At 45.0% G+C, this 26,267-nt stretch overlaps 1 protein-coding gene across 5 annotated transcripts in view; it reads left to right on the top strand.

Moving 5' to 3' along the window:
• The first annotated feature begins 804 nt into the window (after positions 1-804).
• The window catches only part of GUCY2F (guanylate cyclase 2F, retinal), an 89,161-nt gene continuing 63,698 nt past the window's right edge, over positions 805-26,267 (top strand). For 4 of the 5 annotated variants that reach the window (XM_069017046.1, XM_069017076.1, XM_069017067.1 and 1 more), the window contains exons 1-4: positions 805-1,008; positions 17,427-17,594; positions 20,844-20,958; positions 22,767-22,904. The gene's annotated coding sequence lies outside the window, so the exon portion shown is untranslated. The remainder of the gene's footprint in view (positions 1,009-17,426; positions 17,595-20,843; positions 20,959-22,766; positions 22,905-26,267) is intronic. The other variant, XM_069017056.1, reaches the window with a different exon arrangement.

Here is a 26,267-nt window from a genome sequence, read left to right on the forward strand (position 1 = left end):
GAGAACAGGAAAATGTGGAAGCAAATTTAAGTGACCCCCAAGGGCTTTCAGGCTGAGTCCCTCCTGGGGAGACCTTTGGGATTTGTGCCTCTCAAAGGAGAGGGAAAATCAGATGTTGTGATTTCCTCCCACTCTTAATACCCTGCACTTTGAGCATGCTGCACCACTCTGTGGCTACCCTGTCCCTGGAAGTGTCCAAGACCAGGTGGGATGGGCCTTTAAGCAATCTGGTCTAATGGAAGTTGTCCCTGCCCATGGCAGGAGAGTTGAAACTAAAGGATCTCTAAGGTCATTTCCAGCCCAAATCATTCTATGATTCTATCATCTCTGTCCTTGCTGTATCAAATCACTGTGATCGTCACTTTGGTTCTCCTGGGTCTGTTTCTGTGGCTTTTGGGTTTCACAGTAGGGCTGAACTGGTTTCCAAGTGAAAAATTCAACATGTTGCACTTGCTTGCTCCCATGAACTTCCCATGTTCTGGGAAAGCCATCAGATTGTCCTGACAGTGGAAATATTCCTTTGCAAATAGGCCCTCAGAGAAAGTGGAGCATTTGAGGAGCTCTTTCTTGCTTCTTCTCTCCCTTCTTAAGCTAGGTTTGGGAGCTGACACTCAGCTCCTGCTGTGAAAAAATAACACACAAAAAAAAAGTACAAGAACTCAGCTGAGAGCTGCTGCCACTGCTCGTGACCACAGGATGGAATGTGTACATCAGTCAACTAAATAAACCCTAGAGGCCAAAAAAAAATTTTAAAGATGTTGTAATATTCTTGGAAAGGGTATTATTTGCATGGTCAGGGTCCAGTGAAGAGAGGAGAAGGAAAGGTAACGTGGATTAATAAGGAGCAAAAGGCTGTGCACTGGGACAGAAAAAGGTACCACAAGCTTCTGTCAAAGAAGGAGGCAGCAGTTCCCATCAAGTCACCGATTTGTTGTGCTGCTTTTTCTCACCAAGAGGGCTTCCTGGTGTGAAGTCTTCTTGTGAAGATGTTCTTCTCATAGCTAAGAGGTTTGGCTTTGATTTCTGTTTTGTTGTGGCCTCCCCAGAGATCATGCAGGGGTGGGAGTTGGGTGTACAGAGGGCATGGGAAGCCCCTACTCCACATGTAACCTGTCACTCATTAGCTTGGCTGAACTGTAGATTCAAAGGCATTTACTGTGGAACCAAACCAGCTTCAACAGCTCTCACCCTTCCCCTGGATTCTATTCCTTTCTATGGGCTGCCTCACACCCTCCTACAGCTTTTTAAAAAGTGTTTTTCTTTTCTTTCATTCTTTTTTTCTTTTTTTTTTTCTTTTTTTGGCAAGGTTATTTTTAACTTGGATCAATTCACAGGTATAATGTAAGACCCCCAGCCTGTCACACAGGAATGACTCATAGCAGTGCCATGCAGCCATCTGGGGAAAGTCCATTTGGATGGGGAAGAGAGGTGGAGAGAGAGTAGTTACATCTGCTTCACCAACAAAAACAAAGCAGAGGCAGTGTGGTGGCTGCTGAGAGAAGTCCTTCTCCCCTCTTGCTGAGGAGCAAGGGAGATGAGGGATATGGGAGAACGAAGAGAAGCAACCCCTTTTCAACAGGAATAACTTACAGTCTTGGCTTATGGAATGAGGTCAGCCACAGCCCAAAGGTCTTTGAGAGGCTGACTTTGGGAAGAGATGAAGTCCTGATTAGTCATGGCCAGTGGCAACACTCACAAGCACTTTGCATCCTGTCCTGAAAGTGGCTTTATTCACTTTGTATTCCCTACACGCTGCCAGGCTGCAGACCAAAGGGAGCTGCAAGAGCCTGTGCTGGGAAATTCCCTTAATTTTGGTAGGAAAGCATCATTTATCTCTTTCACCTTTTTAATTTTATACTTCTCTTGCTGATAGTGAGAACAATCCAGAATGAAGGTGTCTTTGACATTTTGCATGTGTTTACTTAAATTCAGTGTTCCTATTTCTTTTGATTAATTCTGTTTGTGTTCGTTTTATTTGGTTGGTGATGGAGTGTAGGATCATGCATGTCTGAAAGACTCTGTAATTGCATTGCCTGTCTTCTGATAGTGCAGTTAATCAGGCATATTAATCATCTCTGCTTTCCAATTATTGCCTCCCATGTAGATATACAGGCCTGAAAATTCAAGCCTATATTTATATCTTTACAGACTTATTCCTATTAATAACAGTTATAGATGTGGTGACTTCCTCATAGTCTCTGGCCAAGGAGTGGCCTTTTGTGATGATGTATTTATGCTGGCTTCATTTGATTTTAAGACTTCGGTCATTCACATGGTTTAATTGATGAAAGTTATTTCCCTGATGCTTGAAGTCTTATATTTGATTTATTTCCTTAGAATAACAATCTGTTTGTAGGTGTTCTGGATGGACAGTGGTTTGTGCCATTTCTGTTATTGCTTTACTTTCTAATAGTCTACAAAAAGGCTGTTAAAATTATCTAAATTGCATACTAAGAGGAGTTTTGAGCAAGATATGGCTAGACTAATGTGTGACCTACATGGATAGCAATACATGGGTGGATTATAAACCTGTCAAAAAGCACTCTGGCTTTTAGTTATGTTCTTTGGCAGGAAATTCATGCCATTCCTCTATGAGCTCTATTATTTTAGACATACCTATGCCTCATCTGAAGGAATGGGTAAGATTTACTGCCCAGCATTTGGCCCCAAGGAGCCAAATTGAAGGAGTTTCCCATTGCTGCAGTTCTGTTAGGTGGGGGAAGAGGTCCCTGACATGAGCAATGTCTATGGCGTAAGGAGTTAACTGGGAATTCAGCAGATCAAAGGTGAAATTTTCCCAGGTATTCTTTATGTGAGAGGCTATGGTGTCTTTTATGCCTCAAATTCTTCCACAGTGTTGTCCTAACAGATGAGGACTGCTACCACAGACACAGAATACCTTCTTGCTATGGTACACGGTCTTTTACAGCTCTGAAATGCATGGCTGGGAACCACCAGCATGAGCCTTTGTGTGAAGGTAATTTCTTTTGTCTCTGGCTTATGAATTATAAGGTCAGGACTGGACTTACTGGATGCTAGACTTGACTGAAGAAGGACCACAGAGTGTTTTCATAAGCAGGTGGCTTGGAACAGCAGAGTTTTCAACCCAGGGAATTTCCAAACCACCGAGGAACTGACTCATGGTAGATAAAAGTGAAACTTATTGCAAATAGCTCATTGCACTTATTATGCAAATGCATGTATTTACACGGATACAAACTCAAGGAGACCACTCAGCTTAGTCTGGGTGCAGGTGTAACTACAAAGTGAAGCACAGTGCATCAACTCTCTTGGCTCATGACCTTTACAGACCTCCAATAAACCCTGTCTGGCCACAGATGATGTAGTAAAAGGCTGCCCTCAAGGACAGAAACTTGGTATGAAGCTTTTACGGAGGGGCTTGGCCATGGAAAGACCTACATTACAGCTGTCACTGGGGTACAGAACCTTTTTCACTCCTTTCTATCCATTTTATTACCAACAGTTCTCATTTCCCTAATTTAATTAGCTAACGAAAGACCATTTACATTCATTAAATAAATCAGCATTCTGGTTCATTGTGAAGCTAATGATCTAATTCATGAGTCTCTAATTCATGCAGTTACAAGGAACTAGATAAATAAAAGTAGCTGCTGCTAGCAAGTGTCCGCCCTGGTGAAACCCAGCTTTGCCAGCTCATCCATTCAGCACTGGCCACGTAGAGAGTCCAGTGCCCCCTGCTCTGTCCCTTTCATACCTGGGTGCTGTAGAGCTCAATGGAAGATGTGTGTGGTCCTTGATTTTTCTTTTTTCAAGGGCATGAGGAGTCCTTACTCAGTGTGGCATGCCTGCGTATCCACAGAGGGTAAGTGTTGTACTGAGGGCTGCCTGGAAAAGCTTACTATTTAGCTAAAAGTAAAGTATTTGGGGGTTTTGCAGCTTTGTAGGCTGTTGGTTTGGTCCTGGGTACCATGAAGGTGGGAGGTCTCAGACAATTTCCTGGAACAGAGAAATATCCAGTCCAGAATCATGGAATCAATAGTTTGGCTTCAAAGGGACCTTTAGAGTGTATCTAGTCCAATACCTCTAGAAGGAGCAGGAACATCTTTAACTGGATCGAGTTGCCCGAATTCCCATGCAACCTGGCCTGTAACATTTTCAGGGATAGGGCATCCATGGCTTCTCTGGGCAACCTGTGCCAGTGCCTCACCACCCTCATAAAAAAAACCACCTTTCTAATATCCAATCTAAATTGACACTCCTTCAGTTTAAAACCATTCCCTCTTGTGTTATCACAGAAGTCTCTGCCCAGAAGACTGTCCCTGTCTTTCTTAATGGCCCTCTTCAAGTACTGAAAGGCCACAAGAAAGTCTCCCTAGAGCTTTCTCTTCTCCAGTCTGAACAACCCTATCTCTCAGCTCAACTCCAGCCCTCTGAGCATCTTTGTGGCCTCCTTTGGACTTGCTCCAACAGGTCCACGTCCTTCCTGTGCTGAGGACCTCAGAGCTGGACACAGTACTCCATGTAGGGGCTTAATGAGAGTGTGGTAGAGGGGGAAAATCACCTTCCTCCTCCTGTTAGACACAAGTGTCTGAATTGAATAGGAAGTGGACAGCTAAAGAACTTCATAGTATAGGATCCAGAGAGGAAGTCCAGGAGTGAGCAAAAGGGTGTAGCTGCCCCTGCTGCATTGTGTAGAGCATGTGGTGGGCCTTGGCTCTGCTTGAAGAGGAGGGTGACAGGACTGTGATCCCAGCACGGAGCTTGCACTGAACGTGGTGCTTAGGGGTCACACTGGACAGGAATCTCTTAAGGAGATGGGTCTCATTTTCTCACCACTTTGGTAAAGGAAATTATTCCTCTTGAGAAACTATGAGAATCTGACCAGAGTCTCATTGTTTTTAGACCAGTAAGTTGGAGCCACTCCAAGTTCCCAGAATAATCCAAACTAATGGAGAATTCTGCTTCCATCCCCTTGAGTCTAGGCATCCAGAGATGGATGACCCTATATGAATCAATTCCTGCTCACAGTTTCTTCAAGCACAGCATGGTTGTGCTTTGAAGTCTGAAATCCCAGCTTCATCCGAGATGAACTGCATGCGGAAGTGCCAAGATGTCAGAATGGAATTTGGCTTTGCAGTCACTGCTGGGAGGTTCTGCTGACAGCTCTGTAGACCATGAGTGCCCTGCCCCCCCTGGCACCCCTGTTATTAATTTCTTTAGATTCTAGTGAGGGGAGGTATCACTTTGCAGACTGGTCCAGGTCCAGGGCATTCAAACTCAGCTGTATTTCTTAGGAGCTTCTTCTGACGAGCTTCCTTTTGAGATAATTTAGTCATGGATTTCTAAAGGAGGTATCTGAGCCAGGACCCTTTCCCAACTGACATAAACTGCTTCAGCCTTCAGAGTTAACTGAATTGAAATGAATTGAATTAAAGTGATTTGAACTATAATCCTGTGATTTTACTGTAGTCTGGTCACCCTCTCTCTAAAGGCAAATAATTTCCAAATGATGAACTACAAAACAGAAAGTGGATAAAAATGTAAGCTTAGCTGCAGCATTGTTCTAAACCATGGAAATCTACAATCTTTTTCATATTTCTAAACCAATAGTCCGGAATTCTTTCGGGGTTTTTGCTCACCATTAAAAATAAAGCCTACTTACATTAGCACACAGAATAATTGGAAAGGAGAATTAGACAGAAAGGTAGTGTAGTAGCTTTCTAGAGATCTGTGCAAATGTACAATACCAGAATAGAAAATACCTTTGTCTTTGGAAGTCACAAGTCAAAGTGTCCGAGGCTGCTTTCCTAGTGCGTGGAAAGGAAAGGCAGCTGTGCAGATTGACTCCAATTCCCCTGGTGTATGGGTTCCAAGTGGATTAGGTGTATGAACCTCTGAACATCTCTTTCCCTTACCTATAGAGTACGTAGACTAAATGCTCATCTTTTGGTAAGTGTGTAGACTATGGGGATATGAATCATAGCCTGACAGCTGTTCAAATAACTGGCAGAGATTGCAAAAAACAAGGAGAAATCTCCAGAAAAAACAAGGAGAAATCTCCAGGTGCACTAACCAAGCAAATGCCTCCAAGACCTGCAGGCAGACACAAAACCTTTTCCAGGTCTTCTCCAGGACTTCAGTTTGTATGCTTAGGTCACAAGGATGGCAAGTGGAGAGAAAAGGAAAGGGACCTCTTCAGAGGGCAATTCAAAGCAGGAACATGAGCTGGCTTGACAATAGGTGTACTGAATAGGGCTGTCATGATCGGCAGTAATCACAGCTTGTTACGATGGGAACAGCGTCTTCCTTATGTCCGCCCACCACCACGAATGTCAGGGCTGCCACCGAAATCAGCCAGGAATCTCGAACAGGAAATGGCATCCGTGAGCAAAGATGTAATCACCTTTCTGAAACAAAGCCCAGCATTAGCACTTCTTTGTAGTTCTGGCTTCAAAATCAATTTGGGTTGAAAACAGAAGGCAAAGAAAAATTCTGTTTCCAAAACATGCTAAAAACAATGAAGGCATTTTTGATTTACAAGATGTTAAAACATGAATCCTGAAGGGAAATACGGTATGGTTTTGCCCAATATGTCTTTGTTTTCTCTCTCCCCATGATATTGCATCACAGCAAAGCACACTCCTTGAAGTTTAGTGGGAACAATGAGTTTATTTTTCTGAGGTGGTAGGACAAGACATTAGCTTGTTCTTACTTATTTGGATGAATGCTTGTGTTTTGTAAAGGACCTCCCAGTAAGTGTGTGGATTCTGCTGTTGCTTAGTTTAACAAATTGGACTTGGAAGCAAAATGATTTGGGTTTGAAATAAGGGTGGTGCTGCAGCTGAAGCAAAGTCTCAAAAACAACTTGCAGCTGTGGATAAGGTGTTGTAAAAGTGAAGGAGGTTTCTTCCCTCCTAACACAGACACAAACCCTTTGCTGGCACCCCTAGCTACGACTAATATAAGAGAGAGCTTAGGGTACTCACTAGACAACCAGCTTGTCTGCGTGGGCTTCTGGCCACGTGGAAGGGCATCATGTATTTTCCTTCCCTCTGTGTTTGTTTTAATGATGCAGGTATTAGCTGTAAAACACACGCTCAAGAATGGATGGACACCATTCCTCTAACAGATCCACAGCAGTGTCTCCCTTGTTATGCTAAACTTCCCTTCCCTTTGAGTTATTTGCAACTTTAGGGCTTGAACTTGAAGCTAAGGACTAAGACCCCTGACCATCCACATTCATTACTGGGATCAGAAATGGGACTTCATGGATTTCCTAAGATGTGACTGTAAACTCTGCATCACATGGCAGGCTTTGGGACAGTCAGCCACTCCCAGCTCACACTCAGCAGGGAGACAAAACCATGAGTGTTGCACACCCATCTCCTTTTGAATCCAGCCCTTACACAACATTCCCTTGTACATTCAGCCCCAATCCTTGTTTCCAAAGTTAATTACCATCCTTCCCTTAAAGGGAATTCCTTCACTGTTGACATCCATCATCCATGTGTCAATCTCCCTGTGTGAAGATCTATTGTGCTATGTACTCTGTGCAGAGCCAGAAGTGTCTCAGTGGCATTTTCTTAAAGTAATTTTGGGTAATCATCCCTGGAGGGTCCCCTAAGCACATTCAGTTCTATATCAAGCAGTATCACCTCTGCCTCATTAGCATTCTGCCAAGCCGTGCTCCCTTCCCCCTCCAGCCTTTTCCTGCTCTTCCCCGAAAGACAGACAGAAAGAAAGTCCTTCCTCTCCTCAGCTCTACCACTGCCTCATTCATCTTAGGACCTAAATCAGAACTGCCCATGTGCCTGCTGTGTGCTGTTATTTTTCATTCTTTTCCATACTCTGCTTCTTTGGTGCCCTTCACAGGACTTGATACCAGCCTGAGACCCTTCTCTCCTGCAGCTCCTACCATCCATTTATCTCCACATTACCAAATGTTTTAAATAGTCAAGGCTTTTTATACACTGATTTTAGGACCTTTGAAAAATTTCCAGAGGCTCACAGTGCTCACCCTGTTTCCCTTTCCATATTCATTATTGCAAAATAGTTCTTAAATCTTCAGGTTAGAAGTGCCCAGGTGTGGCTTAAAGGTGCACAGGTCTCAAGCTGAGGCTTTCCAAACTTTCTTCTTGTGTAGAACTCAAGGCATGCTGGTTCTCCCTCCTCTTCTGCTGAGTCCCTAAGGTTGGGGGGGGCTCTGCATCGGTGCTGTGAATGCTGCAGGCATTGCTGGGTGATGGGGAGGATGCAGGACCTGTGATTACCATCTTTTTCTCATGGAACGGCTGCATGAAAAGCCACTTATTGAGACTTTAGCTTCAAGGTATGTTGTCTTTGATGGCTTTTCTGCTCTCCCTCCCTCTGCTGCTTCTCAATCCTGTAGCCAGGCTGCTGCATGCCATCCCTTCTTCCCTGCCAGCACAGCTGCTCTGCTGAGCACTGGCTTGGGGAATGGATCCAACAGAGCAACAGAGACAAAACAGATTTTTTGGTGATAATCATTTGCTTCCCTAATTCTTTTTATCTTACCCTACTTAGCCATAGCTTTGTGGCATTACACCACGATATTGCAGGAACAAACACTTGGGAGGGGGTAAGGGACAAGGACTGGGAGGCAATTGTTTAAACTGATGTTGCCACAAAAGAAAATGTATCAATAAAACACAGAATGAAATTTAAGGCCTCTAAATGAAAAAAAAAACATGTATAGTATCATGTTCCTTTAAATCCTTCAAGGAATTTGACTTACTGGACAGAGATCCTTTCTGCAAGTAAAAAAAAGGCACAAACAAACAGCCCTTTATAAATTAGGAAATTCTTATTACCTCTGTCCCCCTTTGTTCCTTTCTGTGCCTCTTCCTTTTAAAATTGGAGTCATGGGGACATACAGAGATGTAGACCACTGCAATAAATAAACAAGTGCCCCGGAGCTCCATTTTGATTACAAATATTTTAGATCTGCATGGATTGAAAGCTTGGCAGCATCCATAGCTCCTGCTGAGAGCTGTTCAAATATATCTTTGAAGAAAAAGCAAACCATGACAAAAGCTGAAGCAAAGCTTTTCTCTGCTTTTGCTCCTTGTTTCTCAGTTGAGCACATCCTAATGACATTTCCTCAGGTGTTAGGATCGGTGCTTTGAAAAGCTGCCAGGATCACATTTTGTTCTTGGCGTTAGAGGCACCCACTCCACCACCTGAAAGGAGCTCTTATCACCTGGGAAAATAGGTCTTGCACTCCAGGGCTTTTGAGGAAGAAAGGCACGGAGCTGGGGTTTTTTTGTAAGTGGGAATCTGCTGTTCACATTAGTCTGTGAGGCAGCTGAAAAATTTAGCAGTGAGGCTTTTTGGAAAACATCTTCACTTCTCCTTCACTGGCATGGTCCTCCCTGGGCTATTTGTTCTGCAACCAAAAGCAGCTCAAATTCCTGAGGCATGTGGTTTGGGATCTCAGAGGTGCTTGACTCTTTCTGGAAGTATTTAAAAGTTGTGTAGATGTGGTGCTTAGGGACATGGTTTAGTGGTGGGCTTGGCAGTATAGGTTAATGATTACACTTGATGATCTTAGAGGTCTTTTCCAATGTAAATTTTTCTGATTCTATGATTTTTTGATTAATGGAGAGCAATAGGTGCCTCCAGAAACTGATTTGACACTGCTAAGATCAAAATCACCTTTCAGGAGTGTCTCTGAGATGACCCAGGCTGTAACGTGACCTTGAGCTATTCAGTTCCCCATGTAGGCACTTAGGTCTGGTATCGAATGTTGGGATATGCTCTCCAGACCCAGTGGTTCTACTCATTTGGAAGGCAGGGCAGAGAATTCACAGGGATTTCAGGTATCAGCTCACTGGGGACTGTTTGTGTCTGTCACTTCTCTTCCACCTACTTTCTTCACCTCCTTAATCTGATTTCCCTGTGGTCCTTTGGACCCCGGCCCCCTCCACGCCCCCCCCCCCCCGATCTCCAGTTCCTTACACATCCTGCACCAGCTCCTGCCTCTTGTTGTGTGCCTGGGAGCTGAGTTGTGACTGTGAGCTTGGTGCTAGAATGAGGAATCACTAAAAGATCAAACGCTTTTCTGTTCCTGCTCACTAATATGAGGCTGCAATAACAGAAATGTGGGAAGCAAACATCTTCGGTTTCTTCTTCTGTTTTCAGGGCTGGCTTAATCCAGCATCAGCCTGATTGTGTTGCCCTGTGCTTTACTGAACTAGTCTGATCCTGTTCCCTGAGGTTCATACTAACTGCTAGAGACTTTTTGCATTTAATTCTGCTTTTGATATCTCTTTTTGTCCTAACTTAGGCTAAAGGGCTTAGATTCTGAAACAAGCTATGTGGGTATCTCTAAAGCAACCTAAGACCTGCAAGAGCAATTTTTAAGTACACTTTTTTTAATAGTTCTCCTTAATTATAAGGTATAAGCAGACTTTGTATTCTGTATTAATGCTGTATCTTACCCAGAGAGGTCTTTATTCATGGCTGGGATTTCCATGGCTTGCTAAAGAGATCTGCAGCTTGCCAGTCTGTTCTAAATCTGTCTTTAACCAGCACAGTTCAGCTTCAGACCCTTCACAGAGTGGTCAGGAGCTCACTCAGTCTCAGTTACTTGAATGCAGGGGTCTGTAAACCAAGGTATCTTTCTGTAAGCAAAGGCAGATATGTGCCATTGCTCTGCTGGGAGACCTGGCAAATCCTTCACCTCGAAGTTTCCTAGCCCCGACTTTCAGGGGAACAGCTCCAGAGAGGTTCTGGTGCAACAGAGCATCCCTGGGACTGGCCCACACTGTCAGTGTGGAATCAAAGCCTTTCCCCATGGCACCTTCTGAGCATATGCTGCATTCAGCACAAAACCCTTGCTGTAGTGCAGACTGTGGGGGCTGGGAGCTTCCTTCCCCTTCTTCCCCAAGCCCTTCCACTTAATTTGTGTCATTTTGTTCAGATGCAGCTGGAAAGAATTAAAATGTCAGCCAGGCACAATTGCCTCCATTGAGATGAAAAGCTGCTGGAAGAAACAATGCTAACAAGCATGGCAAAGAGAAAAAGGGAAAGCCTAGTGCTGTTTAGCTGGTAATAATTAGCCCCAGAAACGGAAAGAGGCAAGATCCAGTGTGGCTCCCGTTCAGTTCAGGGGAGGTCCAGTTAGGACGAGGTCAATGAGCACTGCTTAATTGCTGCTAATCCATTACTGGATGGAGTCTGGTGTCCAAGATGTGCCCATCATGCAAAAGCATGTGGCAGAACAGTTCCAGAGAGCAAGAGCAGGCAGAGATTCCCCCAAGACTTGGCTGTTGTGGGAGGCCACCTGCTTGGATAGGGTTACTTGGGGACCAGTGGTTGTGGGGGTGCCAGGTTTAGGAGCTACCTTGGATATTCTTATGTTATCCAAAACCAGAGTGATAGAAGGAGGAGTTTTCAGCTGTTTAAGCCAAATGACTATGTGAAGTCAGGACTTGTCCCACCACAGCCCAAGACATTACAGGTAAAGAATAACAGAGCCAAGGAAGTCACTGATGCTCCACAAGTCTTTACTGGGAGAACAGATCAGATGTGTCATTTCTGGATCAGGAACATGCAACAGCCTTGCCACACAAAAACTCAGTATTTTAGTCTATTGCTTAGCTTTGGATAAACATTAAAAATGGGCCTATAAAGGTACTTTAGGTCATAATTCTTCCCATTCCTGTGTTCTCAGCCAGACCACCGTATCAGGCATAAATTTCTGCTCATCAAGGAACGTGGAGGATGTCCCGAATCTGCCAGCCCTTCTTCCTTCCTTCTCCTCTTTCCACATGCTCCTTCATTTTCCGGACAATGTGAAAACAATCCAGATGTTCTTGTGCACATTGGGCGTACAGTCTCAATTTGTACCAGGAGATGTAGACAATTCCACCCTTCCTTTTCTTCCTTATACATTCCCAGTGTAGTGTCAGCATTGCACACACTTTATAAAACAACCTCCCTAGACAAGAGACTGAGGTCAGGGCTTCTTCCATGCTGTGTGAATGGCTTCATTTATACCAGGGTGGCATTGGGAATAGAGAGTACTGGGGAGGCAGTGACATCCAAATCACACTGAAAGTACTTGGGAACTGGAGATTGTCTGTCTCTGGCCTTCCTGGCTCTTAAAATCCTTGACAATTTCATGTGTTGTTCCAGATCTTTCTTGTTTGCCTGCCCTGGGGTAGGTCAGTGTTTGTCACTACCATGTGGTGCTGGTGGCTGGGTTTGCATCCACCATCAGGTCAAATGTTTGATGTGCCTGGGAATTCCTCTGTTTTATTCAAGCTAAAGCAGTTGGCTTAATAAAAGTTAGGTTCCCTCCCTACAGATTTTGCTTAACCTTGAAATTTTTCAGGCAATATTTATTCCACACCAGTGCTGCATACACAGATTATCGCTTCTAGAAGGAGCAAGGTGGGAACTGGACAAGACATCCTAAACAACAGATAACGGGGGTGGGCAAGACACCCTGAAAATTGGTTTTAAGGTCGAATTTATGGCAGAGAAACACAGCTTAAAGGAAAATGCAAATTCGTTGTACATTATTGAATTCAAGGGATCCAAGGATTTTCCTGGGAAAACTTTAGGATTTGCTCTGCAGCAAAAGCCAAATCAGACAAATCAAGAGCATTGCTCACCAAGGGAATATGACTGCACCAGAAGCACTGTGAAATTTGAATTGTAGGGTTTGTTGTTAATAAAAAGCCCATCATGGCAGGGTGAGTTCATCCTGCAGTACTAACATAGGGGTGCCCTTCACTACTTTTAGAGATAGGGATCAACCCTGCCCATGACAGTGGGGCTGGAACTAGATGATCTTTAAGGCCCCTTCCAACCCAAACCATTCAATGATTCTGTTTCTTACCTAGCTCAGTAGCTGTGCTAATCTCATGATTTTTCACAGCAGTGTGAACGCCTGGCTGAAGCAAGGTCCATCACTTCTGACATCTGCCTGTGTGAGCCCTATCTTTTAATGCAAGCAGCAGCACACCTCTCCGTTTGGTGGGACACAGAGCTGTGATCTGTCTTGATGCGTGTTTTCAAGGGGAAGGCAAAGGAAGAGAATGGGTACTCAGACAAAGCCAATTCTTACAGTCCAGTGGTCCAGTCAGACCATTGTTCCAGTTAATCCTGTCTTCTCAAATAGCAACTGCTCATTGGGAAGATGAGACTCTTCCCAGGATGCAGCTGGTGAGCTGTGGAATATCCTCAACCATGTGAAAAGTGGCTTTCTCACCCTCCCATGTAAACATCTCATGCTCTCTGAAGCATAACGTTAGATTACATGAGTAATATTGTCTTCCGGCTTCTTTTGGCTAAGACCTTTCTTCGAGCTCAGATTTCTCCAGTGAGGCTTTGAAGTGAAAATCACTCCTTGATGGACCCTGCTGTACAGACTTTCAATACCCTCTCCCTTTTCCCTATTTTATCTCTTCCTCTAGGGCTAAGAGGTAAAAAACCCAGTGCATGGTTTGCAAGCGTGAGACATTGTCCCAAAGGGAACATTTCTCCTGTGCCCAACAGCACAATCCCTTGCCCAAATTTAGGGAGCATTTGAAGTTAGAAAACAAGCATGTAAAAAATCTCATACATAAGAAATCAAGGAGGGTTGCCATTCTGTCTGGGTTTGAAATGCACTGCAGTTTGCACAAACTCAGGAATGCTTTCCTATGGCTGTGTTGGATACGGGCAGAGTGTCTACACAGCACCATAGAACTCCCCTGGGCTTTCCTGCATTCCAGGATGGGGTTGGAGGCCTCAGTGAACTGCATGATGCTGCAGCTTCAAAACCTGAGTGCTTAAAGACAGCAACAGCTTCCTGACCCTGTTAGAAAATTGGTATGTGTTGCTGCAGTAACACCACATTTACTGGTGAAACATCTGGAGAACCTCTGCATCAGTCCTGGGACCCCACCTGAACAAGGTGTGTTTGACAACTGCTAAGCCACCATTTGAGCTTGAATAACAACCTCTGTGGTTCTATGATGCCAAAGCAATAGTCCTTATGAAAAGCAATTCTTTATACCAGATGTGATAAACTCTATGCTGGAGAAATTTGAACTTCAAATAGGATTTAGGTTCCTGATTTCTAGTCTGGTTCTCATTTGTATCTTATAAAAACTGCCCCCCTCGGTTTTCTCTCTGTGGGTGGATGCCCCACCCCTGGAGGTGGTGTGTCCCCATGAGCCTTTGTCTTCCTAGAGTTCACTCAAAATTAGCTGTGCTCTGCCAGCCTTACAGGAGACAGTCTGCTAAGGGTATTGAAACTTCTTAATGCAGGTTTTATCCTGGTTTCAGGCACTATTTAACACAATTTGTGGCTCGATCCAGGGGTTTGCCCCAGGGCTGTAACCACATCCAGGTGCCTTCAGAGAAAGGTCTAAAAATGGAGCTGATGCTACCCCAAACCGGGCACAAGAGACAGGAACAGTATCTGTGCATGACTTTGCCTCCCCAGAAGGCCATGGCATCTCATACTCTTGCTGCTCAAAGCCCTGGGATGCCAGGAAGAGGCTGCTGCTACAAGACAGTGCCCTGGCTCTGCAGCTGTGCTCCTTCAGAGCACAGCTCCCCCTCCTTTTTGGTGTTGCCTTTGGTCAAAGCCTTTGTGAATCCCTGTAGGGGCCTCAGGAGGAGGAACTAACACCACTCTGCACCCCAGGCTCCCATCAGAAGGCCCTGTGAGGAGGGCTTTGCCATCAAAGCCGTCAGTCCCTTTTCCAGCTCTGCCAAATTGCCCCAGGGTGCCTTTATTAAGCCTGCTGCTCCCTCACCCCATGGAGCTCATTTCTATTTTAATGCATGGGCTGACAGGCTGGAAATATCAAACTCAGCAGCTTCATGCCCTGCTCAGATCTGAGGAACCATGCTTTGGAGCTAATTAGCTGGATTTCAAATCAGAAAGGCAACCAACTACTGTCTCTGACAGCCCTGTTTCATCAGGACCTCCCAGGAAGACTGTTTTAAAGTTTTTTCTCTTCCCAGGCATGAAATGAAGTCACAGGAAACCAGGAAACATCTCTTTTTTTGGTTTGGATTTTTTGGGTTTTTTTTGTTTTTTTTTTTTTTGGGGGGGGGGGTGAAGGGAGGGGAAGCAGGCATTAAATAATTTTATTTTCCATTGCCTCATCCAATGCACTTCATATTTGCTTTTAGGCAAGGACTTATAATTTCACACCTATCAACCACCTATGTTTCAAGAATCACTGGGGAGAGACATGCTTGTTTTCCTGGAAATGTCCATATACTACCACTTCCTATCCCTCAAAAATCATCATTGCAAGAGCTGCCTTGAAGTAAGGCTGTGGTTTTTTTGCATGTTATGAGACAATTCTCTGTCTGCTGCTCTGCCTCTGAGAGGCCACCATGGTGCTCAGTGACCTGCAGGACCACAGTTTTTAGGGCTGGAAGAGGGGATTCTGAGCATCAAAATGGATTTTCCAAATTATATCCCATGTTCCCCATCCTGAGCCTTAAACTTCCACTACAGCCAGAGCATAACCAAAGTCAAGAGCTGAATTCACCGCTTTTGGCTCCTTGTGTGTTGCCAAAATAAGACCAGTGGTGGCTGTGTGCTGGGCTTTGTATAGTTGGAACAGATCCATGTTTTAAAGACAGTTGCTTAATACTTTTTGCAGACCAAGCATTCACTGAGGGAGCATGGAAAGCTCTTTCCCTCCATAACCTGTCCTGATTTCCTACAGAATTCCCCTAAAAGCTTCTTGTGTGGATTTGAGCCCACCTGGAGTTGTTGTTCGCACTGTAACGCATTCAACCACTCTTCTGCCTCCATCTCTGGACCTTTAATCACCTCTGTGGTAGAGGCTGTGTTCCTACACAATACATTGCTATGGGCAATTGGCAATCTTGGGAGCTGCTACAATAAATTCCCACCTGAGCCTTCTGGCACCAGTTCAGCCAGGCACTTTCTTCTTTATTTTCTTTCTCCCCACCCCCAATTAAAAGTAATAAGTCATTAAATTGTCTTTATATTTGTGTTGGTGGGCCTGTCAAGTGCTTTCACAATAGCAGCTCTTACAAAACCTGAGACAAAGGGTCCCACACGAACTGGCTGCCCGCTGTCACTTCACTACAAAGTCCCGCATTGTACATGAAGCCTAAATAAAGGAAACCTAATGAAACACCCGAGGGGTCCCCAGAAACACAGGACCTGAGGAGGGGGAAGTGTGGTGGTGGGGGCTTTCAAATCTCTGAAGCATAAAGTAGCAGGAGTTATTTAACTGAGTGGAGCTAGTATTCTCCTCCAGGAAAAGCTGTCTGAGCTAGCTCAGGACAAGGAGTTCCAACGCTATCTCATTCTGTGGGCCTGATGCCTCCATTTCTGCAGAGTAAAGCAGCTCCCCATGATGTGTCTGCAGAGCAGGGGTGCAGCTCTATGGGATCGGTGAGAGAAGATTTCCTGCTGAAAGCTTTGACATGTCCTACACATGCTGCCTTATGAATCCTTTGCAGTCCTCCAATGGAAGATGGAAGGGTGATTTATTCCCAATTTGACTGAAAAGAAATCAGAGACTGAAGAGATGAAAGCATACCAGAAAGAAAACTTTTACCCTCCTCTCCTTACTTAGACCTTAATTAGTGCCTCTGGGTGTATCTATGTGGTGTGTGGAAACAGGGATGAAGTCTCTGTCCATGCAGAGTGCACACAAGAAGGACCAGATTAGAGCAGGACTTGGGCTCTACAGCTGGATCATGTCCCTGATCTTTTTCTCTCACGCTATGGCACAGCACTGTATGTGTGGGTTTTGGGTCAGGGCTGCCCAGCAGCTCATGAATCACAGTACCATCAAGGTTGGAAAAAAACAGAAGACCATTGAGTCCAACCACTAACCAGACACTGCCAGGTCCACCACTATCCCATGTCCCTAAGCACCACATCTACATGCTCCTTGAGGCACTGATAATCTAGTGATGAGGAGGGTGCATCTGTGGTGACTTCAGAACTGTAGTCTGTGTTGAGAAGATCGTCTGATGGGAATGCACAAAGATACATGGGCAGAACATGGTCAGCTGAGGGTGTGACTCGGGAGGCAGCCCATAAATCACCTTTATGTGTTTAGGGCACTCAGTCCTACTCCTGAGCTGCAAACCCCTTCAGCCTCATGAGTCAGGCCTTATTGGAGAGTGTTGTGGCTGGAAGCAAATGTCAGACAGGAAAGGTCTGACGTACACTGGGCCTGTTCCTGAGCAAGTGAGCTCTGAGGAGCTATGAAGTTCTCCCGAGAACTGCAGATAGGGGGTTAAAGTCTCATCTTTGGATTTGCACTGAAATCTGTCTCTATGAAGCACTTAGGTGTCGTGGAAGGTTTGAGGTGATCAGTGAAAAGTGCTGAAAGTGAATCATGCTCATTTTCAGGAAGCAGTGGTTAAACCCAGGACATTCTTTCACCAAAAGTGAAGGAAACTTCTACTCTTTCTAGGTGGTGGTTGTGTGAGGAACAGGCGGAATTGACGGAACTTGCCTTCACCTGCTTTTCATTGCCAGTGTAACAGGAATGACCTGATCGTAGCCTCAGGCACATATCGCCCCCGTGTGCTGGCGAATCAGGTCTCTGCCTGTGGAGGGGAACAAATGTACAGCTAGACAGGTACGTGTCTGTTCTCATGGACCTCATGCTGAAAAGGTGCTGAACCTCAGTGCCCTTCCCTGGCTGCTAACCATCCTTAAATACTATCCCCACAGGGAAGCTGGGCCAAGGCGTGGCTTGCTGTGTAAAGTAATACAGCATGATGCTATCCAGTATCTCTGCCAGAAGGCAAGAATTTCATGGCTTCTTGCATTATCCGTGCCTTATGAATTACCAGAGGACTGTGTTTGCATAGCTGTCATGTAAAAAATATGTGCCTGTCCCACCCTAGCAGGGACATTTGCCTTACGGTGAGCTCCCAGCTCTGAACCAAGTCTGGAGCCACCAGACTGTTGAATCAGCCCTGCAGGGGTACAGCCAAACCAAGCCAAGCAGCTACTCTTGCAAAATTTATGGATACTGTTCTAGCCCAAATCGTACTTCTAGAAATAGTGAAGACTGACTGTATTGGAGGGCGATGCACCAGCCAATGCACAGTGCACTTCATGTGTGGGGAGCTGAGCACATCATCATGTTGGACGGCATTCCACGTAGTAACACTTGCGTTGAGACCAGTCAGCATCATGCTCTTGCCAGGAAAACTGGATCCTCCTCCTTCCAACTTGCAGATGTTTTTAACAGCTGCAACATTTTGCAGCTTTTAAAGCTCACGACCATCTTTTAATTCAGCTTCTGTATCACTCAATGACTCAGTTTGCAAAGCTAACAGAGAGGATGAGCTGACTTTTTGCTTCAAATGTATTTTCAATGGCTGACCAAACTGTTGGAGGATGGTCACAGGGGGAAGTGGACAGGTCCTGTGACTCCCAGATCAGGTCTGTCAGAAAAGTAGTTTTGCTTACAAGGAGCTATTGGTCCTTGTTGTCTCTTGTCCCTGTTTTATAACTGCAGAAACTGACTGAGAACAGACTCAGACCTGGTCTGTTTAACAAGCCCAGTTTAAATTCAAGTGTACACATGTGATCAGATCTCTTATAAACAGATTGGTTTTTGCGGGCAGAAGTGTCTCCAGAGGAACTTTTGGTTTATGGTATCTGGCAGTTAAAACCAGGTGAAAGCTGCTGGATGACTGGACATTCCTCATCCAAACTGTAAAACACACCAAGAACTATAATCCATCACATGTGTTTGAAGCCAGTAGGCAAGTTCTGCACTGCTTTATGTCCATGCCCATTGCCTCCAGGCAGTCACTGTGCTGTCCAGAACTTTGTATCTGAGTGCATTCCAGGTGCCCTGAGGAACAGGGCTTCACCCAGGTGATGCGCTGTCTGCCTGGGCAGAAATTTGGAAGAACTTTGTAACCAGCCACTCAATGCAAAACAAAGCCCAGCATCAAGTAATTCAGGTACCATATCCTGAGGGTCTTGGTTTTGATCCAGCTGGATCCTAGGACGAAGGCTATGGTGAGAAGACAGAACTTGGCCCAGGACACTCAGTCAGATCACAGTCCATCACTTGAATTTATTTGAAAACTACCATCTGAAGTCATGACTATTTAAAGATTGTATCTATTTAAGACACACACACACACATGAAAGGGAGCTAGAAATAGCAGGAGCGGTGAGGAATGGGGGCTGAGCTCAAATTCTTCCCTGTCTGAACACATGGCAACTTGGATGCTTTCCATGGATGGTTCACAGCCGCTGTTCCTGGACTGCCAGTAGCAGGGAGAGCAACATTTCCCACATATGGTGACAGCCCCTCTGCCGTTATACTCCAGCCCTTCAGTTTATTTGCAGGTTGTTATCACACTACTTTTAGCTGGCACATATTTCTAACCCCACAGACCTATTTGCTGCTTCCAGAGTCCCTAGAGAGCCAGATATGTTTGAATTGTGACATCTGTGAGGAAAAAGGAAGTGAAAGCCTGACACAAAAGAGAGATGCAGAGGGCAGACAGGGCACAAGGTGTCTTAGGACCATCACTGAACTGATACTGAGGGAGTATCTCCCTCTATATGATGCCAGTTGTCAATCCTGCCTCATGGAGTTCACAGTCTGACCATGGTGACAGAAGAACTACCCTGGGATAACTCCCAGTGTCTTTTCTTTTTGCAATATTCTTCTCTCTGTCTCCTGGCTTGTCACTTCAGGCTCAATTTCTTCTCTCAACATTCCTGCCGCTTCTGGAGACAGTGATTGTTGTGGCCCAGTCAGATGAACCTCCCTTGGGATTGAGGGCCACTATCTCATTCCAGGTACAGCTGGCCTTTTTATAAGCACTGGCCTCCCCTGTGGGATGTGCTTCCCCAGGAGCTGCCTGCCTCCCAGCCTGAGCAGCTGCAACCCACAGGCTCTGCACCAAGCGGAGACCCGGCAGTCGGCATCCGGCACTCCGTGAAAATGTTGGCTGCTGCCTGAACTTCTCCCCGCCCATTATAGTACAACAGCTGTGAAATGCATTACTCACAGATGTCTATTATTAGGGTCCACCACTGCCTTCCAATGGCATCTGAACTAAAAGGGCCAGTGGAAACTGAACAGGATCTCTTGAGCCACCAGAGGAAAGCGTCATGCTCCATAGACCCCAGTCATTCAGTTTTACTGATTTAGCTGCATCCTAATTGTGGCAATCAATGCGAGGAATCCTGACTCCAAAGAGACCATAGCTGAGCTGTTGATTCCAGCAAGGCATTCCCATAAGTTCAGGAGGCTTTATGTCCTGGAGCTGTATGGGATCCTAAATGACAGAAGTAGGTCTTTATTGCTGAGTTTTGGGATGATTATTTGTGCCTTCCTTCCTGACGTGGAAAACTAATTTGCATCTTGACTAACACCAGCTGTTTGCTACTGTTGATGAGCTTCAGTCTTCTGTAAGTTTTGTCAACAATATCCCATTTTATATATAGTGCATTTTCCAACATGAGCACCAAGACCCTTTCCAGCCACCACAGTATCAGAAAATCTATAGAAAGAGAGAACACGATAGAAAAATATCACAGTTATTCTAAATAAAACCTACTTAAAATTGTGTATTCAGGGAGCTCTGCACACTCTTTGGGAAAGCAGGCAGAGCTTGTTGAAGGCATCATTGTGTCCATAGCGTTGAGGTGTCTTCCTTGCATGTCCTGGTGTCCTCAGCCCCCAGTTTTGCAAAAACCTTTGTATGTGCTTTAAACACACAGGCAGCCGCAAGAGAGGGTCTTTGTTGGGCTAAGAAAAAAGACAACTGATGGAGACAGGCAGTAGTGCAAAAGATGGTATTTCAAGGTTGGTGGTCTCTTCTGATGAGGATCTGCATATTTTTAGGAGGAACATGGTCAGCATGAATTCAGAATGAATGATGAAGAAGAAGAGGCAGGAAAGTGCCAGCACAGAAGAGAGATGGTTAAAATGGACTCTGAAGATCACAGAGCAAGAAACGGTAGGAGCCAAACCAGAGATTTTATCTTTATGTTCCTTGCACACCTCATCTATGCACTATTATCCCCTTCTTTGCTGCCATTTTCCCTTTATTGCTGCAGTTTTACAGAAGCAAAGAACAAAACTATGTTGTGCTTTGGATATTTAATTTATTTTGTTCTATTTTACTTTATTTCTATTCTATTTTGCAAATATATTATGTTAACTTCACAGCCGTGGATAATTCCCGTTTGTGGCTCTGCTATTTCCAGGGATAGGATATCCATCATTCTTGGAAGTATATGCAAGCTGACATCTTCTGTTAGACCAAAATATAATTAGATTTGCACACACCAGGCACAAGGTTATCAACCACAAAAACAAAAAGACATCGCACGAACAGGGAAGAACATCTGGGAGACACACCAATCCATCTAGGGACCAGCAGAAACAAAACCTGAATAATAGATGGGCTAACACGACACTACCAATGTCCTGTCTGATTAAATCTACTTCATCAAACATCACCAAGGACAAAAATGTCCACTTTGCCCATAGCTGGATGCATGATGCATAAGAAAAAATTATATGACTTCTAACACATTGCTGAGTTGCTTTAAGTCCTCTGCGTTTTGCAGTAAGGGCTCGCAAGGCACCTCTGTACCCTGGACGTCAAATTCATTTGCAAGTACCCCAGTTTTAGGGATGCTAATTTGTTAGATATTGCCTTGAACTGGGAAACTTGCAGGCAACCTCTGCAGGCAAACACTTTCCAGTCTGCTGTGTCGCCTGCCAGTGGACTGAGATGATGCTAAATGTTGGGAGAACTTAGGATCCACTGCACATGTGAATCCTGGAGGTCATGTATTCATGTTTGTCTTGATGTTTTCATGTTTAATGTTTGTGCAGCCACTAAATTTGGTCTCTCTAAAAGTGTCAGGCTGCCTCTGATAAAACAGCATGAATTCACCCAGCAGGTCTGTGACCATTGGTATTGCACCCACTGTGTGGTCTCAGCCTCAGGTAGGGGCGGACTTGGTTTGGGGGAGACACACCTGCTGTCAGTGCAAACCACCAGGGAAAAAAATCAACCTCAAACTAGGTCAGGTTAGAAGGACAGAAAGTGAGTTATAAAAGTCAGTCAGCAATAGACCAAGGACTTTGCTAGCACACTTTTACTTTCCTGGGGAGCCAAGGAGGGATCTCTCTCTCTGCCTGCAGATTGGTGACTGACAGAGACTATGTTCATGTTCAGCACATCTTGGAAAAGATGAGCTGGCAGGTAAATTGGAAGTATTGGGTGAGACAATAATTCAATTTCTCTCATCAGTTCAGTTAATGGCTTTCATTTAGAGGGTTCATGCAGGATCATTACTCTCCATTAAGCTGCCACAGGTAGACACAGACAGATGGCAAACCAGTTTCCTCAAAGCACTCTACTAAAACTGTCTACCTGGGGACAAATCCCTATACCTGGCTGTCAAAGGAACCTGTCAGACACATGGATGAGAGCCTGGGAAAATCCTAGGAGCTGGTTTCAATGAGCTTGGATCCTGGTGGGCCTGCAGGAGTTCTGCAGTATATAAAGGTTGAAGACGACTGCTTAGGACCTGATGTGCTGCAAGATAAGGGTGGACAGAAACTCAACCCAGAAGCTCTCATATTCCACTGCAGAGAACTGTGGGCCTGAGAATCCTCTGAGGTTGAGTGTGGGAGGCTGCAGGGAGCAGGAGAGTCCCCTCTGTGGGTCGGTGTGTGCCATCTCTTCTATGTCCCAGGAGATGGTCAAGAGCCCTTAAACCCAGGATGTTCTTCTGGTACATGTTTTAGGTGTTTAAACAACCTCAGAAAACTAGAAGCTCTGCTGATCAGAGTCCCTGGACCCTCTTAAACCAAGGATGTGTTAGTGGAATGGGCAAAAATTTGGATTCAAAAGACCTGCATTCACACACTTTTTTCTACTACGAGGTGAGTTTGAAAAGACTGCATCTGCTTTGCAAGAAGGATGGGCAAAGAAGTACAGTGCACCTCTGCTCCTCTGCTTTGACAAGTGGGAGATGGCCTGGGGCTAGTTACACCCTGAGAATAGTGTAACTAGCTACAGAAAAAGAATCACAGCTTCAACTTTTGTGCCTGGTCCCTTTGCTTCCCTCCTGCAGTTCCCTCATCATAGCCCAGGGCTGGTACAGGCTATATGGCAGAGGACAGAAGCACCACATGTTTTCCTCGAAGGATCTCTTAGAAGACTGCCTGGGAGATGAGAGAAGTTTTATCCAAGCTTTTCCAAACTCTCAGAAAAGGAAATTTTAAAAGGCTGATGTTGTGTTTTCGCTAACACATTAAATGAGGTTTCTTGGGTGGAAAGAATTTTCTTTGAGTTGTTTTGCCCTGTGCTACCCATTAAAATTGCATCAAGCACTTTTGAACAGCTCCTCCTTTTCCAACATGTGGTCCTATTTCCTGACTGGGACTTGTCATTGCTGAGTTATCCTGGAGGAGGAATCTGTTGAAGGCCTCCAGAAGGCCTCGTGAGGTTGTGTTGGGGAGGGCTATATCAACACACTAAATAATGGATATCTTGTGTGGGCATACAAATCTGGGGCCAGAGCTATGCCAGGCTTAATAAAGGAAGATGCAGGCTGGCATTGCAGATGCAAGTGCTAGAATGGCCCATTTCTGATGTCTCACAGCTCTTTGTGACCTCACAGCTTCTTGGACAGATTTGACAAAAATCTCTTGGACATTCCTAAGAAATGAGAGATGCTGTGGACACAAATAAAGGGCTATCTGATGAGCTGAACTGGACTGTGAGGTTACAGAGCAACACAAGCTATGACAAGGGGGTGATCTGTGCAGGATGGATGCTCAGAGATTGATATTAGAAAGCATGCTCCCTATGGACACCCCTCTGCCACGTGACCTCCATTTCTTCTATCCATGACCTGAGGCATGGAGTAAGGAGAGCAGCAACACGACACGGGAGAGAGAGTTGCAACAGGAATATCCACCTTTAAAGGCTCACATGCCCAGCAAGTGCCTTATCACAAGTAAAACTCACTCCAACCCCTGAAGGCTGGAGTTAGTCTCTGTGTCATGTACTGGGACTGGCAGACCAGAAATTACTTCTGCCTTGGAGGTAGACATCGACTAGCTCTATAAAAGTCAAACCAAATTCTCAACGAGTGTCACTTCACAGGAGTAATAACCTTCCCACTTACTGCTGGCCAGGGCAGCTCCAGGGAAACCAGAGAAGGGGAGGCTGGGTTGGGCTGCAAGGGACCTTAGAGACCACTTTGTTCCAAACTCCCCTGCGATGGACAGGGACATCTTCCACTACACTGGGTTGCTCCAAACCCCATCCAGCCTGACCTTGAACAATTCCAGGGATGGGGCTGGACAACCTGTGCCAGTGTCTCACCACCTTCATCGTAAAGAATTTCTTCCTAACATCTAATCTAAACCTGCCCTCTGTCAGTTTGAAGCCATTCCCATTTGTCCTGTCACTCTATGCCCTTGCCCAAAGTCCCTCTCCAGCTCTCTTGTATCCCCCTTCAGCTATTGGAAGGCCACAATAAGGTCTCCCTGGAGCCTTACCTTCTCCAGGCTGAACTTCTCTCAGCCTGTCTCCATAGCACAGCCCCTCATCATCTTCGTGGCCTCCTCGGGACTCGTTCCATCACGTCCCCAACCTTCTTATGTTGGGGGTCCCAGAGCTATACTGCAGGTGGGTTTGCACCAGAGCAGAGGGGGAGAATCCTCTCCCTTGACCTGCTGTGGCTGTGCTACTCCTGATGCAGCCGAGGATACAGCTGGTTTTCTGGGCTGAGAGCATTCGTTACTGCTTATATCCTCCTTCCATGTGATATTTATCTCTTGTTTTTTGCCCAAAGGCTACTTTATTAGCCCTCTGTTTGTAGTGCATTTCTTTTAGGATTGCAGCATTTTGTTACAACTACCACAATAACAATAAAAAACCAATTAAAAGGTTAGAACTCCTCCAGATCCACTCTTGTCTCCTCTCTAAAGCCTTACACACAAGAGAACAAAAACTCCAAACAAAATAGGGAATTGTCTCTTCAAACTGCTAATGTTGCCTGAGGTGATTTCACTTGAACATAGCCTTTTCCCAGTGGAGACAAGAACTCATAGTATTTCTTTCTTTCAGCCATATTCATTACAGTGATGGCTTACTCCAACATGTGTTGTTACCAAAATCTGCCTTCCTGTGAATCTGTGTCTTGTGCTTGATTCTCTAACGCCTAGTAAGGGTTCAGGTTGTGCTGCAGAATTTCTCTCTGGACAACCAGTAAAGGTTTCCTCCATCGACTATGAGCAGAAAACCTTTAGCTCTGGAGTACCACTGAGGTATCCAACTTTCTGTCAAAAGTGACTGAAATTTTACAGCATGTTCAAAGATACTTGGGGAAAAAAGAAGAGGACTGAAGGTTAGGCAGGCAAAGACACTTACAGGGAGGCAATCACAAAGGTAGCATGATTTCACAGTGCTCCTTTCTCTATGAAATTAGGGCGAACAACATTTCCATTGCTTTTTATTATGTCCTGCTGTGCACTGCCATCTTCCATCTGTAAACATCAGAGCTGCTGCTGTAGTAACCACACATGACATCTGATGCTGAACAGGAGGAGATGAAATCCTCAGTAACAGGGGACCTATTTCTATCTAAACTTCCCAGGCAATAACACTAGAAAATTGTTTTATAAAATGCATAACATAATGAGAAGCTGAGAAAACATTTTCCAAAAATTTGTTTCCAATCCACTCTAACAATTGCCATCAAATCCTGAAATTTTATTCTCACTTCAGTGCAGAACAAATTAAGCTTTCAATAAGGGTTGTATTATGGCCTGAATGCATAGGACAATGTTTGCACTGAGACCTCTACCTTCATGGGGTAGGAGAAACAGGCTCATGGCCAGAAAACGAAGACTGGGCAGATGGTGATGTTTCATAGCATTGTCCCTAGACAGCCTCACATCAGTTCCAGGAATCACTGTGCAACTTGCCAGATCACAAGCTGCTGAGCATCACTGTAGAGGGAAGCTGCTACAGGGGTGTCAAGGTAGCACAGATGATGTGATGAGCAGTTGTTCCTTGGAAAGCAGGTATGTTACCGAGGGGTGTGTTTTGGTCTTGTTGCATGTGAGTTTGCGTGTTACAATCACTTGTGCTATGAATTATCTAGTGTCCCAGGTACTTCTACGTCTTCCCTAGCAAAATCCAGAAAATAAATGTCTCCTTTACTACTGAATTGCAGGAACATTTTGTTTAAGTGCCACATTAACCGGAAGAACCAGCGGGGAGCCCTTGAA

The sequence above is a fragment of the Aphelocoma coerulescens genome, chromosome 1 (genome assembly GCF_041296385.1).
Source record: "Aphelocoma coerulescens isolate FSJ_1873_10779 chromosome 1, UR_Acoe_1.0, whole genome shotgun sequence".
Lineage (NCBI taxonomy): Eukaryota > Metazoa > Chordata > Aves > Passeriformes > Corvidae > Aphelocoma > Aphelocoma coerulescens.